Source organism: Numida meleagris, chromosome 5 (assembly GCF_002078875.1).
Source record: "Numida meleagris isolate 19003 breed g44 Domestic line chromosome 5, NumMel1.0, whole genome shotgun sequence".
NCBI lineage: Eukaryota > Metazoa > Chordata > Aves > Galliformes > Numididae > Numida > Numida meleagris.
This window is the reverse complement of record NC_034413.1, coordinates 42,120,286-42,137,608: the sequence shown is the minus strand read 5'-3', so window position 1 is coordinate 42,137,608 and position 17,323 is coordinate 42,120,286. Positions and strand designations below refer to the sequence as shown.

The 17,323-nt window shown below is 42.8% G+C and overlaps 1 long non-coding RNA gene across 1 annotated transcript in view; it reads left to right on the top strand.

The window, feature by feature from the left end:
- The window catches only part of LOC110400431, a 51,848-nt gene extending 39,054 nt beyond the window's left edge, over positions 1 to 12,794 (top strand). Inside the window, exon 3 of the long non-coding RNA XR_002439833.1 lies at positions 12,475 to 12,794. This is a non-coding gene — a long non-coding RNA (uncharacterized LOC110400431). The remainder of the gene's footprint in view (positions 1 to 12,474) is intronic.

Here is a 17,323-nt window from a genome sequence, read left to right as displayed (position 1 = left end):
AAATTTCCATTGGTTTGCAGCAACTATGTGCTGGAACCATATTATTGAAGATATACATGCGCTATAATTGCAGCATTCTAACGCTGCAGTCAGGGAAACATAATGTAATGACATACACGGAGTTTGGTGCCAGGATGAAACAAGAGGTGCATCGTTTGTCTGCTATACTCACTGCTTGAGACTAAACAGGGAAGCTGCTAGGGTCTTTCTCCTTTTGGGGATCTGATGCTGTGTCTTTGTAAGTTATGTCTTTGGAATTTGGGCGCTCTCAATGTTCCTATCCCTGGAAAGAAACGTGCTTGGGTACAAGCATCCAGACACAGGAAGTTGCAATTTCAGAGCTCTAAATGCCCACAAAAGAGGCTTGTGAAAGTTCTTCTTGCTTCAACTCTATCTCAAGATAACCCTGAGCAGGGAGGTGATTCTTGTTCATGTGATTTGTGTAGTTTCAGAGGATGAAATGCGTGATGTTTCAAAGTCATGCTCTTTCTCACACTGGCCTGATTTTGGCCAACAGCAAGAAGCTATCTAATTGGGTTTGAAGGTTCTGTCATCTCATTAAGCAATAATATAATGTTAAATCATTCCCTTTTAAAATTTTAATTTTTCAGAGCTTTGGCATTGCATATCAATGCATACGGTAACTCCAGAACTTTTAAATTATCATAAGGTGGTGAGTCATAAGAGTAAAGGCTGCTCCACCTTCTCACATTCCTTATTTCAAGCCAACCCTGCAAGCGCTTTGCGCCTTGCAAACCAAGTAGTCAAATATCATTAAAAAATAGAATAATGGGTAATAGTTGTGATAGTCTCATGCAGGTAAAATGCTTCTTCAACTCTTTTGAAAATACAGAAGTGTGCAAACAGAGGTGTTGTTATCCACATCATCGTAATTCAAATGCAAAATGGACAGTTGAGGCTAGAGAGCTGAATCCAGTGATGGGTTAGGGATGCAGAGCAAGAGGTGACAGAAGACCAGGTTTTCTGTTTGTGTAATCTGTGCTATAGAAATGAATGGATTTCACTTTGTTCTGTAAATTAAATTCAGTCTTGGTTAACGTGTATGATAGGAGGGAAAGCTGATGGATGTTTCGTCACTCTGCTTTGTGCTTCTCATAACCAAGAGGCCATCCTCTTTATCATTCCACTTATTCTCACAGCAAAGTCCCTGAAGTCTTCCTCCCCACTTATGAGAGCACCTGAGGCATGTGTCTCGCAGCCCCATGCTCCTCAGCTTTTTTATCATGATTTGCCTGATGGACTGGGAAAAGGAACTGTTGCGGGCTGCCCTGACATCAGTGGGTCCAGCTGCAAGCAGGAATGTTCCCATAATAAAGGAGATAAACGTGCAAGATTGAATAGATCCAACTTTCATAATAAAGTGGTTCAATAGGAGACTGGTGGCCACAATTCATTTGATTCTGGGAACGCATTCACCAGAAAACAGTTAATAAAAAAAAAATGGAGACGTCTCAGGAGAATAAAAATAAAATGGAAGAGTGGAAGGGAAAAAAGAAGTAAAGCTTAAAATAGGCAAATACATCTATCACCTAGAGAGTGGCAGTTTTGGTTCTGATTCAAGAAGGCACTTAAACATTTACTTAAGTGCTGCTCTGAATAAGAATGCTGTCCCGAGTTTAAAAGAAAAGGAGATGGTAGCAGTCTAAGCATCTAGCATCGTGGCCCTGATTTAGGAAGCGATTACTTGGGAAGATGTAAATATTAAAAAGCTACATTTCATTTGTTCAAAATAGGATTTTTGCAATTTCAAGTGAAGCACTTCTTTGAACATGTAGATGTTACAGAATAGGATGGTAATAAACATTTTCTTGGAAGTGATTCCAGCCTGGCAGGGAAATCTGTTCATTGACCCCAGAGATGTTTTTCCTGTTGCTCCATCGGTACATTAAAAAATAAAAACAAAAGACTGTGAAGGTAAACTGGAATTTACAGAAATGTGAACCTACCTCTATTTCAGTGTTAACTTTCCAATAATGATCTTTGAAGTCTGCTGAGGGAAACCCTCCCTCTTCCTATTACCCTTAATATGTTATTATTCAATTTTAGCTCCCCTGCCAGGGGAATCTTTCCTACTCTGATCTCTGCTGTAAAAGGATTGAAGAAGCACAAGCAAGCTGACAAAGTCTGAAGGAGCAAACTACACCAGGTTCATACATAATGTAGCCATCACATCTTCTGTTCTTTTAATATCACTGAATTCATATGATATTCACCGCTTGCACTCAGAAGAGATAGAGATGTATCCATTCTTTACTTACGGATATTATTTCTACACTAATGAGTTCTTTTTCTGTCAACAGATAAAAATTCAGGAGACAAGGGATTCCTCCCCTCAAGTTCTCTTGATTATAAAACATTTTACATAATTAGCAATAAATTATATCATTTTCTTAGAAAATAAATATTAACATAGATCTCACATGCTATATTATAATGCCCTTCTGAATGATTCCAAATGCAAATGTAAGCTGAGAAGCATTCTGGACTTATAAAAACAAACAAAACAACAAAGGCAACTGAAGATAAATTTAATTACAAAGACAACTTGCTTCAATGGCATAAAAAATTAATCTTATGTAACTTTAAAATGTATGCCTACTGCACTGAGTCCCAAGGCAATACTATATTATGAAGCAGACTTACTGTAACCATGGGGAAGCAGCTGATACAGACTTCCTAGAGCACTTGCTGGTATGAGTAACCTAGAACATTTGATGGGACATCACTGCAAGTGTTTCGTTTGCATAGATACATTACTAACAGTTAATAGTGGAGAGTCTGCAAGGAGGTCTTTTCCAACCTTAATGATTGTGCGATTCCATTTAGGGACGTGGTTAGCGGGCATGGTGGTGATGGGTTGACGGTTGGACAGATGATGCCAAGTGGCTGGCATCACACTGTAATTTCTTCTTAACCAGCATCGTTTGCAGGGTAGCAACATGCAGCCAGGTCATCAGCTGTTGCACTGGGAATTGAGAGGACTGAACACACTCAGAAGCAGTTTGCTTTCTGCAAAAACATCCCCTGGAAGTTCTTAAATGCCCATTCTCCAGTGGATGGGATGTGCAGATATTAAAGCAATATGCAAAGGTTGTAAAATGCAGAATCCTCCTTGCACAGTCATTTGTGGTTTGGTCAGGGGGAGGAAGAACTTGCAAAAGGAGGCTTGCAGATAGGATTCGTAAAAGGCAATCCTTAATGCATAACTCCTGGCCAAGAAGTCCATTATCTGGAAAGTGGGGCTTTTGAAAATCGTTTCTTCTAGCTTTTCCAGAAATACCTAGTTTAATGCCTTTAAATAGACGCAGAACTGAGCAATGGGATGAAATCCTCCCACATGGTACAATATGCTCTGGGCTCAGCAGCAGCTCTTGTGAGCCAAGAAAGTCTTCTGAGGGCCTGTGTGTGGGGGGAGGATGTGCATGGGCATCCTTGCTGCTGCTTTGTGCATCCCAACGCTCAGACACAGAGCAGCCAGGCTGCGTGCTGTCAGACAGCTCTGCGGGTGGGAGTGCTGGGCAGCTGCCAGGTCCCAGCGGCTGCTCCCCTAAAAACGCTCCAAGAGATCAGTCAGAAACTCTTCAGCTTTGAGAGCTTGTGGAAATAGGTTGGCCGGTGTGCCACAGATGGCTTCTTAAGTTGGGGTGGGTTAGCTGACCTTTCGCATTTCTTTTCACCCCATTTCCTGCAGCTCTGTGATCTGTCTTCTGAGGAACAGCCAGTGCCAATTTGAGATCCTGAATAGCATATGAATGATCGTTCCTGATGAAAGGCTGCTGCTCAGCCCTGCTTCAAGTTTTCAGCCTTCCCTACAAACCCACAGCATTATCAGCTGGTGAGGACAACCCGTGTTGTGGTTGCAGCTTCCTATGGGAAGTGATTTGGGTGAAGAGCAGGATTACTCATTCTGCTCTCACCTGCTGTAGGCCCCTTTGAGGACACGGGACACCTGGAGTTGGAAGAAATCAGGGCCACAGTTTAGGTGGCTCTTGTCTGCCCAGCACTGTGCCAGCTACATGGCTGTGAGAGGTTGCTTGTGAATTTAGATAGCTTTGCATCCAGCATCTGGCTTATGCTACCCATGTATTTGTAAGCACAAAAAGGCTACTTTCTGCTTCCTGATCTGCCTACAGAAACAGCTTCCCACTATGTCAGTAATGCTGCCTCAGTAAATATTTCTAACCCAGGTGACATGGAATCCCTCTTAGCTATCCTGGAGCATCCAGCAGGGCACTCGCCCCTTCTCACCAAACTGAACATTGCTTGCTTTTCCTTTCATTCCCAAGCACTTCCCAGGAGATGGGATGTGCTGTCTGTATGCTCACTCTATGCATCTGAATTAGGCATCAGAATTTCCCACTACATTTAATGGGAAGAGGGTTTTAGTGCACGATATGCAGAATAGGGGTCTTGGAGGTAGGTACCCCACAGTGGCCATTCCCTGTTGCAAGCAATGATGGGCTGGCAGAGCACATTCATGAGGAGGACTGGAGTTAGCTGCGCTCCTCTGGATGAGGGAGGAATGCTTCAAGAATGGAGGCTGGTGTGCAGCAGCAGAGAGACAGCAACTTTGGCTTGCCTGGAGTAGAACTCTGCAAACAGCCTAATGGGCAGGAATAAGATCCTATTAAGTTGAGGTGTGCGTGCCCTTGTTTGGGGTGAAGTACTCCTGGGTTAATGTGGTTTGGAGGCTGCCTTACTCCCAGGCAAGAAGCGTGTGTGCAGTGCTTTAACAGGCTTTGATAGGCACTTATTAACTTTGTGCGCTTAGTTGGCTCTTCATGAATTTCTGAAGTATTGAGTCTGCTGGGAGCATTGTTGGCTTTATTTTAGCTTTTATTGAAGTTTTACCAGAAAACAACAATCACTGGGATTTCTCGGTGAAGAAAAGCAATGCTCTCTCCCCATCCCAAAACAGACAAACAGCCCCAAAAGAGATTTCCTCCATACACTCTCTGGGTAAAAAGTTAGCAGTGGTAGCAGAGGTGTTCCCACTCAGTGACACTGTCATAGGAAATGCCAATAGCACCAAACAATAAGACAGGGTCAGTTACTGGAATGTGATTTGATGAAAACACATTATGTAGTTTAAAGGTCCGGTTTTGACAATCTTTATTATTACTTTATGGGTTTCTATATAAAATGTTGAACTTACCGTATACTGTGCTAGTAATATTTATGAAATTGTATTAGAAAATGCAATAAAAGTTTATAGGATTGTCATTACTGTAACTATAAAGCAACAGCACATCCAACATGCCACCAGTGGAACAGTAATCAAGTGCACCAGACAAGTCAAGAGACCTCAGGGTGCCGATGCTAATCTGGGCACAGCTGTGCACTCCTCCTGGGAAAATAGGGCGCTGTGAGTAAGGAAATGATGGGTTTTGTCAGAACGCGTTGCAGAGCACCTTGTCCTTGCAGCATGCCCTGCAGAGGAGGTGTCTGCAGAACAGCCCCGGGCGCTGCGCAGAGAGATGCACGGAGCCCAGGCGTGGGGGGGGGAGCGGGTGTCGGTAATTATTAACTGCTAATAGCGAGAGAAACCATTATGGTGCACAATGGGCTTTCCTTTCACACCGCTAATTGTGTGATGAACTTACTTTGGCAGTAAATTGTCACATCTGCTGCGGAGAGAGATTGCACTTAGGGAAATAAAATAAATACAGTTGCTGTTCCTTTATCCTTGAATGATTGAGTCGCTTTAAAAAAAAAAAAAAAAAAAAAAAGAGCTTGGCAGATGGAACATATTATTTGTTAGACAAGGCTTCAGGAGGAGGTAATCACTTTTTTTTTTAGACAACTGATATTGTAGGAAAATCAGGCAAGCTTTCTCAAGCCCACCTCAATTTGTTCTTTCTGCTCTGATTGCACTTCAGAGAGCAACTCCAGCGGTCCTGGGCGAGCGATGCGTTTTGGTGTCAGGGCTAACCTGAGCTTTATTCCACTTGCTCCTGCCTCATCATCCTGCCCCTGCCCCATGCTGCAAAGAACAGCTGTCTGCAGCTGGAGAGACCTTGGCTGGTAGGGCCGAGCGTGGTGCCAGCGAGAGGCTGAGCTGCTGGGCCGCCATCTTCCTCCCACTGACACCCAGGGTGTGCTCATGGCCATCCGGAGCATGACATCTCTTATTAGTCTTCAGTCTTAACAGGCCAAAGTCAGTTGCAGGTGTACTTCAGTGAATTAGGAATAAAAGGTGTGGGAGGGGAGAAGAAGAAAATGTTGCAGAGTGATTTAATTATGATTTCCTTGGGCCACAGTGATCTGTACACAGGATTGGGATTTTTGTATCACAAGGTGCATATGGAAAGATGATAATGTTACAGTAGCAGTTGTCACATCCTTGGGGGTTCATTTATGTGTTAGAGATATATATTGCAGAAAAGAGACAACACATATGACATAAAAGGAGGAAAGGAGGATTCTGTTCTACAAAGCTGTGTTTGCCAAAGACTTCCAGTCTTCAATTCATGAGAATTTTTTGTTAATGGAAATGGGAACTTTGGCTGAGACAGGCAACATTTTTATCAAAACCTTGCTCCTAGCAGTACTGAATGGCCTTTCTAAAACTATCCCTGTATTTTCAGACGTTCCTAATGATAAGTGGGTGTCTCAGTTTTTGAATGATGAGGCATTAGAGGGCTTTGTTTTTTCTGATGCTGGGTACAATGCTCTAACATTATGTGCAGGCTGACTGTCAAAGAATGGCAGGGAGCTCTGGAGTGCCTTCGCAATGATCTCAAGTTGCTGGAGAGAAGTGACAAATCTTTTATTTAAATGTCCTCTTGCAAGATTCCTACTTTCAAATTTGTGTCTGTGTCATATCAGTCCCTCTGTTCAATACCAATTGCCTTTTTCACATGTCAGGTCAGTATCACTGTGTTTGCGCTGCCCACAGCCACATTTACACAATCCTTTTGTCACTTTGATTGAGACAAATGCAGGAAGTGACAGATGGGTTAATGGTCCTACCACGGTGTCATCGCATCGCCGCAGGAAACAGCATCAACATGCAATCAGAGCACGATGTGTGCTATTACAGTTCATTTGTCTTTAGAACAATTTTGGAGAATCAGTGGGTGTCCTATGGTTCAAGATCAGCCGTAAAAATACACATGCTGCTCCTCTGGGTTGTTCAAGCATTATTCCATTCCTTTGCTCCTGCAATGTGGTCCTGAGCCTTAACTCTGCATCTCAAGCTGGCCAAAAGTCCGAGCTTCAGTTTATAAGCAAATTTTGTTTCAGTTCACAAAAAAAAATGAAAGTCTTCAAAAAAAAAAAAAAAGTTCACCCTAGGTCCCAAAGCACTGTTGCCCAGGAACCTGAAAGCATCTTTGCATTTACCATTGCAGGTGCTCAGTGGAATTCACATTTGTATGACTTTCTGGGCTCCCACTGTCCCTGGATTCAGTGAGCATCCAGCCAGTCAAGGAGGCTCCTACAGATTTTCCTTTTCTAACAGGACATTTTGTCTGTAAAGAAATCTCCACTACTCACGTTGCACACCAGGGTACACAGCTCCTGCAGGATCCATCCATGCATTTCTCAGGCTTCAAGAATTTGGGCAGCCTGCACAGCACTCTGCTCTCTCCCTGTCCCATTCTTGGCCCTCTCGTTGCAGTCTCCAGCACTGCCTCCTCTCTCATACAGAATCACTCCTACCACTCTCAGCTGCTTGCAGTAGTTCCCATCATCACCTGCCCCTCTGCCCCACTTTGCATCCCTGAAGCAATCCTTCTGGCCAGTTGTGCTGCCTGCCATAGGAAGTTTCTTCTCTCACTGGAGGCCGATGCCCTCAGTGCTAACACACCAGCTTCATTAGCTCGGTTGATCATCCACCTCCTTTTACACCGCTTCCCCTACATTAAAGCACTCCACAATAGAATGTTTTGGTGTTACATCTCTTCCGCGAATAGTGAGGCGTTTCTGTGAAAATACATTATAAAATAAATTGTATTGCATTGTATAGGAGTCATAATATAACATTCACTGGAGAAAGCAATTACTTGCTCAATAATGCCACAACATTCAGCTCTTCTGCTTATGGGGCTCAATAATGCCACAACATTCAGCTCTGCAGCTTGTAAGGGCAGAAGGGTATGTTCCTTAGTAAAATAATTGTATTTTAATTTAGAATATTCTCTTTCACTAAACATGAAGACTATACAAACCTGCAGAAAAGCAGTCTCATCATGACTATAAGAAAAATGGACTTCTTTCATTTAATTTATTTTGAGAAAATATATTTCCTGCTTCTTTTCAAAATTGTTATTTCTCAACATGGATGATCAAATGAATTAGACTTCTTCCTGTTTGAATTGCAGGCACAGTGTAGGACTGGGAGAATACAAATTGCAGAAGTTATTTCTGTGGAAGTGTAGTTATAACTTGCCATTCTTTAAAAATTGTGGGATTTTTTAATCTTTTTTCAGATCTTCCGTGACTTGTAAACAAAAATTTGAGTCCTCTTGCACATTATGTAACCAAATGTAGCCATCTTTTCTCAAAGTGTCCACAAAATGGCAAGGTTTAAATGGCTCCCAGTATGAGTACTATGTCTTGGTAAGTTTGGCTTGATGATGATATTAAAAAATAATAAATTATTAAATGTTCAGGAAGGGACTCCATTTGCCCCTTGTTTCAAGTCATTGAGTGCTTCATCGTCACCCCACTTCTCCAAAATAAAGTGCAGTTCTACTACAGTCTTTAAATGCTTCTGCTCAGCTGCTTCTTGCATCAGTTTCTCCCTGTGAACTGTCTTTTATATTGTTTTCTAGATATCTTGGATCAGTGCCATAAAGTTCCTTTGCAATTCTTTAGCAAGTTTCAGACTATTTGTCATTTCCTAGTATTTTGACGCTGCATCCATTTGATCTTGATTTAGATGTTCTCCCTTGTTCATTCACTGCATCAAAAAAAAAGTGTGGTCAGCAATTCAAGGGTGATTCTGCCCCTCTATGATTCTATGAAGGGACTGCTTAATTCTGGCCATTTTACTAATACCCATGAATTTTTCCTTACCATTAATTTTGGTCAATGGCTGTGTGCAACTCCCTCACTTAGAATCATATAATTGTTTGAGTTGGAAGGAACCCTCAAAGGCCATCTAGTCCAACTCCCCTGCAATGAACAGGGACACCCACAGCTAGATCAGGGTGCTCAGAGGCCCGTCCAGCCTGACCTTGAATGTGTCCAAGGATGGGTCACCTCTCTGGGCAAACTATTCCAGAGCTTCACGACCCGTATCATAATTTTGTTACTTATACCCAGTCTAAATCTCTCCTCCTTTAGTTTGAAACCATTTCCCCTTGTCCTGTCACTACAGACCCTGCTAAAGAGTCTGTCCCCTTCCTTCTTATAGCCCTCCTTCAGATACTGACAGGCCACTATCAGGCCTCCCTGGAGCTCCCCAGGTCCTTATTGGCAGGGCTGTGCTCCATCCTTACATCCTCCAGCTTGCATTGATAGTGGATTGCCACAATCCTAGGTGCAAAACCTTGCACTTGGATTTGTTGAACCTCATGAGGTTCTCCTGGGCCCACCACTCAGCCTGTCTAGGTCTCTCCGAATGGTATTCCGTCCCTTGGCATGTCAGCTGTACCACACAGCTTGGTGTCATCTACAAACTTGCTGAGGGTGCACTCAGCCCCACTGTTGATGTAATTGAAAAAGATATTAAAGAAAAAGCACCAATCCCAGTACTGATCACTGATCCCCATCCAGACATTGAGCCATTGACCACCACTCTCCTGGTGCAATTTCACAACCAGTTCCTTGTTGAACAGTCCACCCACTGAATCCACATCTTTTCAATTTGGAGAGAAGGATGATATGGGGGACCATATCAAAGGCCTTACTGAAGTCCAAGTAGATGACTTTAATGACCCTTTCTTTTCCATTGTTGCAGTTACACCATCATAGAAGGCCACAAGGTTGACCAGGCAGGACCTGCCCTTGGTGAAGCCATGCTGGTTATCCCATATCACCTCTTTCTTTTCTATGTGCCTTAGCATAGCTTCCAGAAGGATCTGCTCCGTGATCTTTCGTGGCACTGAAGTGAGGCTGACACGTCAGCTGTTCCTTGTGTCATCCTTTCTACCCTTCTTAAAAATGAGTGTAGGAATAGAATGTTGTTTCTGCATTAGAACTAACAAGATAAATATTTTCCTAATAGTTCTTTTTTGAGGGGTCTTTTTACTTCATCAGGGGTCTCTGGTAGTCTTCGCATGCTCAGTGGATAGGTGAAGTAATTTATAGTCACAGAGATAAGGTAGATGGAGCAATTTATAGGTATGAAGACTGCAGCTCTTGTCTGTCCAGCCATCTGGAATACCTCTGAGCCTCGAGTTAAAACAAGTTAGACATCCCACTCCTAAATAGTGTGATAATGCCTTTACAAATCAAAAACCCTTGACAAGTATATCAATTGGCTCATTATATTGGAAGATTACTAATTTTTGGTGCTGGACAGACAAGACCTGAGTGATAGAAAATTTAAGGAGGAGAAGTTAAGTAACTAGCAATATGCATGTTTAGCTAGCAATAATTTATGTTTAACCAGTATCCATATGTTTAGTTAAGCGTCGGGAAGAGTTGTGAACCTGAAGTACTCAGCCAATGAGGAACCAGGGGAGGAAAAGATAAATGTCAGGTAATAGGGCATAAAAGATGTAACACTGTCTCTGCAGGTGCGCTCCTGCTTGCAGGATGCCCGCCATTGCAATTGCGAATATAATCTGCTTTTACCAGAGATACTGTCCTGATAAATTATTTGGATATTTCCAACAAGAGTGATATTGCCTTTTTTCCTGTCACCATGGATTTCACCTGACCATCATGACTTTTCAAATATCACTGATTGGCTTGGTGACTACATCAGCCAGTTCTATCAGGACTCTGGGATGCATCTCATTGGTACCCACAGACTTATGGATCTTCACGTTCCTCAGGTGGTCGCAAACCTGCACTTACGGCAGGAGGGATGTTGCTCTCCCAGTCATCACGTTCTGACCCATCCACTTGAAGGATGTGTGAAGAGCAATTGCAAAAATGTTGTTTGGTACCTCAGCATTCTCCTTGTCTATGGTTACCAGCGTGCTTCCTAGCAGGGGGCCCAGCAGGCTCCAACCTTTGTGTAATGTAGCTGTAGTGATGCACCAGGCCAGCCAATAAATGGAAGCAAATGGAAACTGGATTGTGGTCTTCTGTCAGAATTGCCCTTTAGCAACGTGTTAAGTAGTTCTGTAGCATAAACTATGTGTGTGTTTTCTCAGCCTAAGTACAAAAGAGCACAAATACAAGGCAAGAAAATGTCTCATATCTCTACATTGTTGTTGTTTGTTTGTTTTTTAATTAAAAAGTATTGTTAAATCTCTGTTAAGCACCACCAAGTTCCCAATCAAGAAAGTTCTTAGAGATTTTAATATCACACACACATGTACATAACATCTTCTGTGTAGAACTGAGTAGTTCATTGCATTTTTCTTTTCTCCCTTGTCTTAAACCAGTTTGGTAATCCAAAACCCTTCATTAAATTAATGACAGTCCGTGTAGAGCTTTCCTTTGGCAGTGTTAGTCTGTCAGATGAGCTGTGATAGACCAAGACAAAAAAAAAAATCAATATTTATGTTAAGTAAATGACAGTTGGCAAGTGTCATGGTTTTATGATTTTCAGTTATTGGTAGTAGCGACGGGCGGTGTGTACAAAGGGCAGGGACTTAATCAACGCAAGCTTATGACCCGCACTTACTGGGAATTCCTCGTTCATGGGGAATAATTGCAATCCCCGATCCCCATTACGAATGGGGAAATGTCCAAAGTTAAATGTAATTGATCCATACAGCGCAGAAGTGGAAAAGCAAAACCGTGGCTAGTTTTTTCAAGGTCTGAAAGTATGAGCAAGGCATAGCTTGTTGAGGACCATACTCAGATGGCTGTCTTAATAGCCAAAGAGATAACGTTTTGCTGCTGATGTTTCAGTAGGTGTGTGTAAGAGTGACCACTAGAGAAAGCAAATGCATCCCATTGCTGGAAGACTCACGGTGAAGTATTTCAGATAGCAGTTACAAATCAAAGATAGAAAATGGTTTGATACTAAAACTTTGCTGGCTGCAACCTCCTGCTTAGAGCACTCGAAATATATAGGGAACTAAAAATAATAGATAGATAGAAATTTGGCAGGATGCTCTCTGGGGTCTAAACAGTGTGATGTTGTATAATTTGTAACTGCATGGATACTTGTCAGCATAGTCTGCGTAGAGGAAATGCGCTGTGCGAATCCTTACTAACGTGTTACATGGCTGGGTGCTGCAGGGATTGAGCCACCTGGCATCTCTACTCTTCCCTGATATTGCAGTATCTGCTATGAAGTGTGCCCCCTGGTTACCACATGCACCTGCACTTAGCAGTTCCATTGTCAAAGCCATTAAAGCTCTTTTCTCTTTGCCCCCCTAGGATATGATGAGCTACTCGTGCTGCAGGAGGCCAGCCAGTGCTGAAGGGGAGTGCCTCATCTGTCGTCCAGCCATGCCTCTCAGATTTTTGAAGATTAATTATTTATCAAAGATGCTTCTGCAAGAAGTTTGGGCAGTACATGTCATCTTGAATTATTCCTGACATTTTTTTTCCAATGCAGCACACGGTGAGTTCATTGAAAGGAGTAAAGATGCTTTATCTTTACGATATCAAAGAACATGCTGGAGACAAATGTTTCTCAACTTACTTGCATGCCAGCCATCATGAAAGGCAACATTCTCTGAGAACAACACCCCAGATTCCAGCTTGGATGTTTGGCTCCCCGCATGTGGGAGATTCCCATCTCCGTCAATGGGAGCTGAAACATACCAGACTGATGATTCTGGGTGTTGAAAGACTTTTTGTAACATCACATGCATTGTAGTAGACTCAACAAGACAATATCCAGTATAATTACCATCTTGGAACGAAAAGGAAGGTGTATGAGGGGGCATGAGAAGTAAGTTACACTCATTCTTGGGCTCAGGCATGTGTGAGAATGGAAGATCATGCTGGAAGGCTCCATGTGCATTTAGCCTGTGCACCGAGCCCACCAATTTCAGACCAGCCTAAGCTGTTTCTGTTAATAAAGTGCTCAAAAGGAGACTTCAGTGATGCACCAGCTGTGTGCCAACTCTCTACACAGGAGACAAACAGCCTACTTTTACAAAGCAAAAGCATGCAAAAATACCAAAACACAAGCATTTTTAAATTCGTTTACATTAGTTATGATTTTATGTGAACATTTGCATAGGAAATATATTGTTTGCAAAGACGTTTCTTTTAGGAGCTTAATGTACATGAAACCTCAAATAAATGTATATCTGAAGAAGCCTGGTCATTCACAGGCTTCTGCAGGCATCCTTTACTACCTTTGTAAGAAACCAACCCATATAGCATGCTCAGTAGTTACTGCAGAGATATTATTTGGACACCAAGCAACGCGAAGCTGGACCTGGAGCTATCAGCCACTACACTGCTATTGCCTTGGAATTAAGCAGTTTATAACGAGTAAGGATTTCAGCCACTAAATAAGTAAAGACAGTTCATAAGTGCCCATTTCCATGTTCATCCTCTGAAGCACCTGATAACAGAGCAAAGCTGGTGATGGGGCCAGGACGGACATCTGCTCCATAAGCAACAACTGCTGGGATTTGTGCCCCAGGAGCATGTGGATGAGAAGTTTTGCTGGTCAGCTCATGAGCAAATACTCATGCTAGCAAGTGGTTGGTGAGAGCTGCAAAAAATACTCCCTGATAAAACTCAACAGCTCTTAGATACAGGGCTTAAAATATCAGAATCAAAATATATATATCAAAATATCCTTTTAAATATCCTATTTAAAAGGATAAACTTCTCCTCAAGCCTGAACCTACACATGGGAGATGGAGAGTGCTTGTTTTCAACATGGGAGAATATTTTCCCCCTTCCAGCAGCTCTCAGCCAGCAGCTTCATCTTACCCACTCTACAGGAAAAGGACATTGAACAAGAGTAGACAGGAGCTCCTTCCTCTCCACCAGCAAACAGGTAAGAAGTTTTGGGCTTTATGAATTGGAGCAGGCAAAGGAAGTGACATTAATATTTCCAGTGCAGTGGGGAGTGTGTCCTCTCCTAGTGTTAGCTAAGACACTACTGCATCTCCTGTTGCTCTGTAGGAACACTACATGGTTACGCTAAGAGGAGAATAGCAAGTGGGTGTCTTTATGTGGCCTGTATGACAGGGTTTTTTTTGGAAAATATGGTGCTTGTGGTGTACAGAATGAGCTCTGAATGAAAGGGAATGACTCTGACACATGTCAGAATGGTGTGCTTGAGTCTGTTCCCAAAGATCCTTTGAGATATGGGCTTCTGAGCACATAATGTGATCTCAAGTAGCAGCCTGGCGTTTATTATGGTGTGTATCTCCAAATCTTTGCTGGTTTGAGTGTTGGCCAACAGGTCAACAGATCTTCAGGTGGGGATGTTGTGTTCTCTGCTATAACAGAGAAAGTCAGGGGAAACCTGTTAGGTAGGCTGCAGGTCTTGGTCAGCTTTCTTTACAGTTTGGGAAAGAGGCTGTAGAAAGTACTGAAGCCACCATATTTCCAGGAATCCTATTTCTTGTGCTTCACAGCGTGAGCACCGATTGCCTACAGGTGTGGGGTTATTATTTAAGCCCCCAGGCAGCTTCTAGCCCCTACCAGTGTCCAGGAGCTGTACTGATGGGCCACAGTGTTGCTCAGGAGAACCAAGGTTGGAGGCTCACAAAGCAATTGCCTATTGTGATCCCCATGTCTAGCACAGTGGCGTATGCTCTCACAGGGCAAGTATTGAGTTCTCAGCAAAGCATGAGCATAATGCTTCTTTAGGTGTCAAATCTGAGGTACCCTGCTCTCTTTTCTTTTTTTCTTTGGCAGAGCTTACCTTTTTTCCATCTATGAGCCACAGCAAAGGTTAGGATTTTTCTCATTTTTAGAGGTTTACTCTGTGCTTCCTCTCACTTAATGATACAAGAATACCTTTCTCTTTGATTTCTCCCTCCTTTTATGTTTCTCTGCTTGTGACTAACAGAGTCTTTTAATCTGTGGCTTCCCTTCCATACAGGTTGTACCTACGTCACACCACACACGTGTTTCTCTCTGAACCTTCTTCAGTGTTTTTCTTTGTCACCTCTCTGACTTCTTTCTGTACTGCCTCCTGCTTCGGGGCACTGTCACTAATTCTTGGATGAGTCAAAGAGAAAATTGGGAAGCTATCAATACAGGACTGTCTGAGTGTGGTTTCAAAATCTCTCCCTTGATCTATGTGGCCAAAAAGCCTTCTATTCTTTACAGAGGCTTGTTTGTTTGCTGGCAATTACTGATAGAATAAACTGTGAGGTACTTAGTTTCTACTACAATTTGCTGCTATGTGAGGTGGGGGGAAGAGCACACTTTATTATCTATTTCAGTGGCAAATATCTGACTTTTTTCCTGTTTATTTTGTGCTGTTTCTGCACATCTGTGTTCTGCCTTTTTATGATCTTGCAGTGTTTCATGTGCTGCTTCTTTTCATATTTTATTTCCCTGTGTGGAGTGTCTGAATTTAAGTTCCACTGGAACTGAAGCCTGTTATACATACTAATGCAGGCCCGCAGCAGACCTGGCCTGCCAAGCCATCGTTACTGTACATAATGTATTTTTCAGCACTGAAGCACTTGCTTTGAGTTAAAAAAAAAATCTAATTTTCTTAATTAACTTTTTTATTGAGGGTTTAATGCATGTTCATTACAGAAATTGCAGCTCTCCTTTGAAAATTGACCATAAAAAAAAAAAATTCCTTTGTGGGGTTCCATATTTATTGTGCCTTAGTGATTTTTCAGATAAAATGTACTCTGTTTGATAGTAAAATGCTGTTTTCGTTTTTCTACCTGGCAGCCTTGTGCATTCAGCCAGGCTCTGCCTCTCACTGGGCTTTTCCCTTCCAACACATCAGCAGCAGCAGGGCAAACTTCAGCTCCTGCTCCCACCTGCCTGGGCAGCGGGCTATGCAGGTGTGATGGAGCCCAGCCTACAGACTGCTTCTCACGGTGCCAGAGGGAACTCACATCTGGCATGCTCCGTACAGCCAACAGTTCTAAGGAAATTGGGGAAAATCACTTCTCTCTTTCTGCTGTGGTTACCAGCACACATGTACTTGAGGTCTGCAGGATGATGCAGTTGGCCTCTTCCCGTGGTTGTATCCTGGAAAGCAGCTGTGCTTCTAGACAGGAAAATAGGCTCTTTGGAGTGGTACAGCTGCTTGGGTTGATAGCTGTTCCACAGGTAGAATCATAGAATCCTAGAACAGCTTGGGTTGGAAGGGAGCTCAGAGATCATCTTGTTCCAACACCCTGCCATGGCAGGGCTGCCACCCACCATCTTAGGCTGCCCAGGGCCTCATCCAGCTGGGCCCTGAATGTCTTCAGAGATGGGGCATTAACAACTTCTCTGGGCAGCTTTTGCCAGTGCCTCACCACTCTCAAAGAGGGCTCAGGGCAAAACATTTCCCTGCTACTGGGAGGCTGTGGCACTTTGGATTGTCTGATTCCTGAACAAAGGGAGGCTCAGCATTGCTTCCAGGGCTACAGCTTTTGATAGCGCGTGTGTAGCTGGGCATGGTGGGCAGCAATGTTCCTGCAGGGGGAAGGAATCCCTTATTTACAGACTGTGGTGGGCTCCAGTGTGAGATGTACATCCCTGCTTTGGGCAAGCAAGCCTGAGGTGCATACACTTAAACAGAAGAGAGAAGTACTGATGGTTTTGGTGAGGGCTTCTCCTGTGGATGCGCTGTTCAGGGTTGCTGTAGAATCCCAATGTGTGGTAACAACGATGTGAGTTTTTTTCCTGCTGCTCTTTTTTGTTTTATTTCCTTAAAATGTTGTCATACTGTTGCTGTCCATGAGCTTGCGGGTTTATTAAATGCCATTATAATCCATCTTGTCACAGTGTCAGCAAATTGCTCCTTTTGGTAGAAGGGTTTAGAGTTTGATTTTTACTTTTAATTGCCTGTGTTTTGTTCTCAGGAGCTGTAAAACTCCAAGTAGAAAAAGCAACATAAAAACACTGAGGAGCAGTCAACAACAAACAGGCTTCTCAGCATGGAAGGAAACAGTGTCATTTTGACACTCATATACTGAAGATGTGATTAAAATGCAACAGGAAAAAAAAATACAACATTATACAACACAACCATGTGGCTAATTTGGAAATTGCTGTATGTATTTAGCCTCATGTCACACATTCCTCTTTCGTTATCCCTTTGAAACACATGGGAAGGGAATTAAAACTC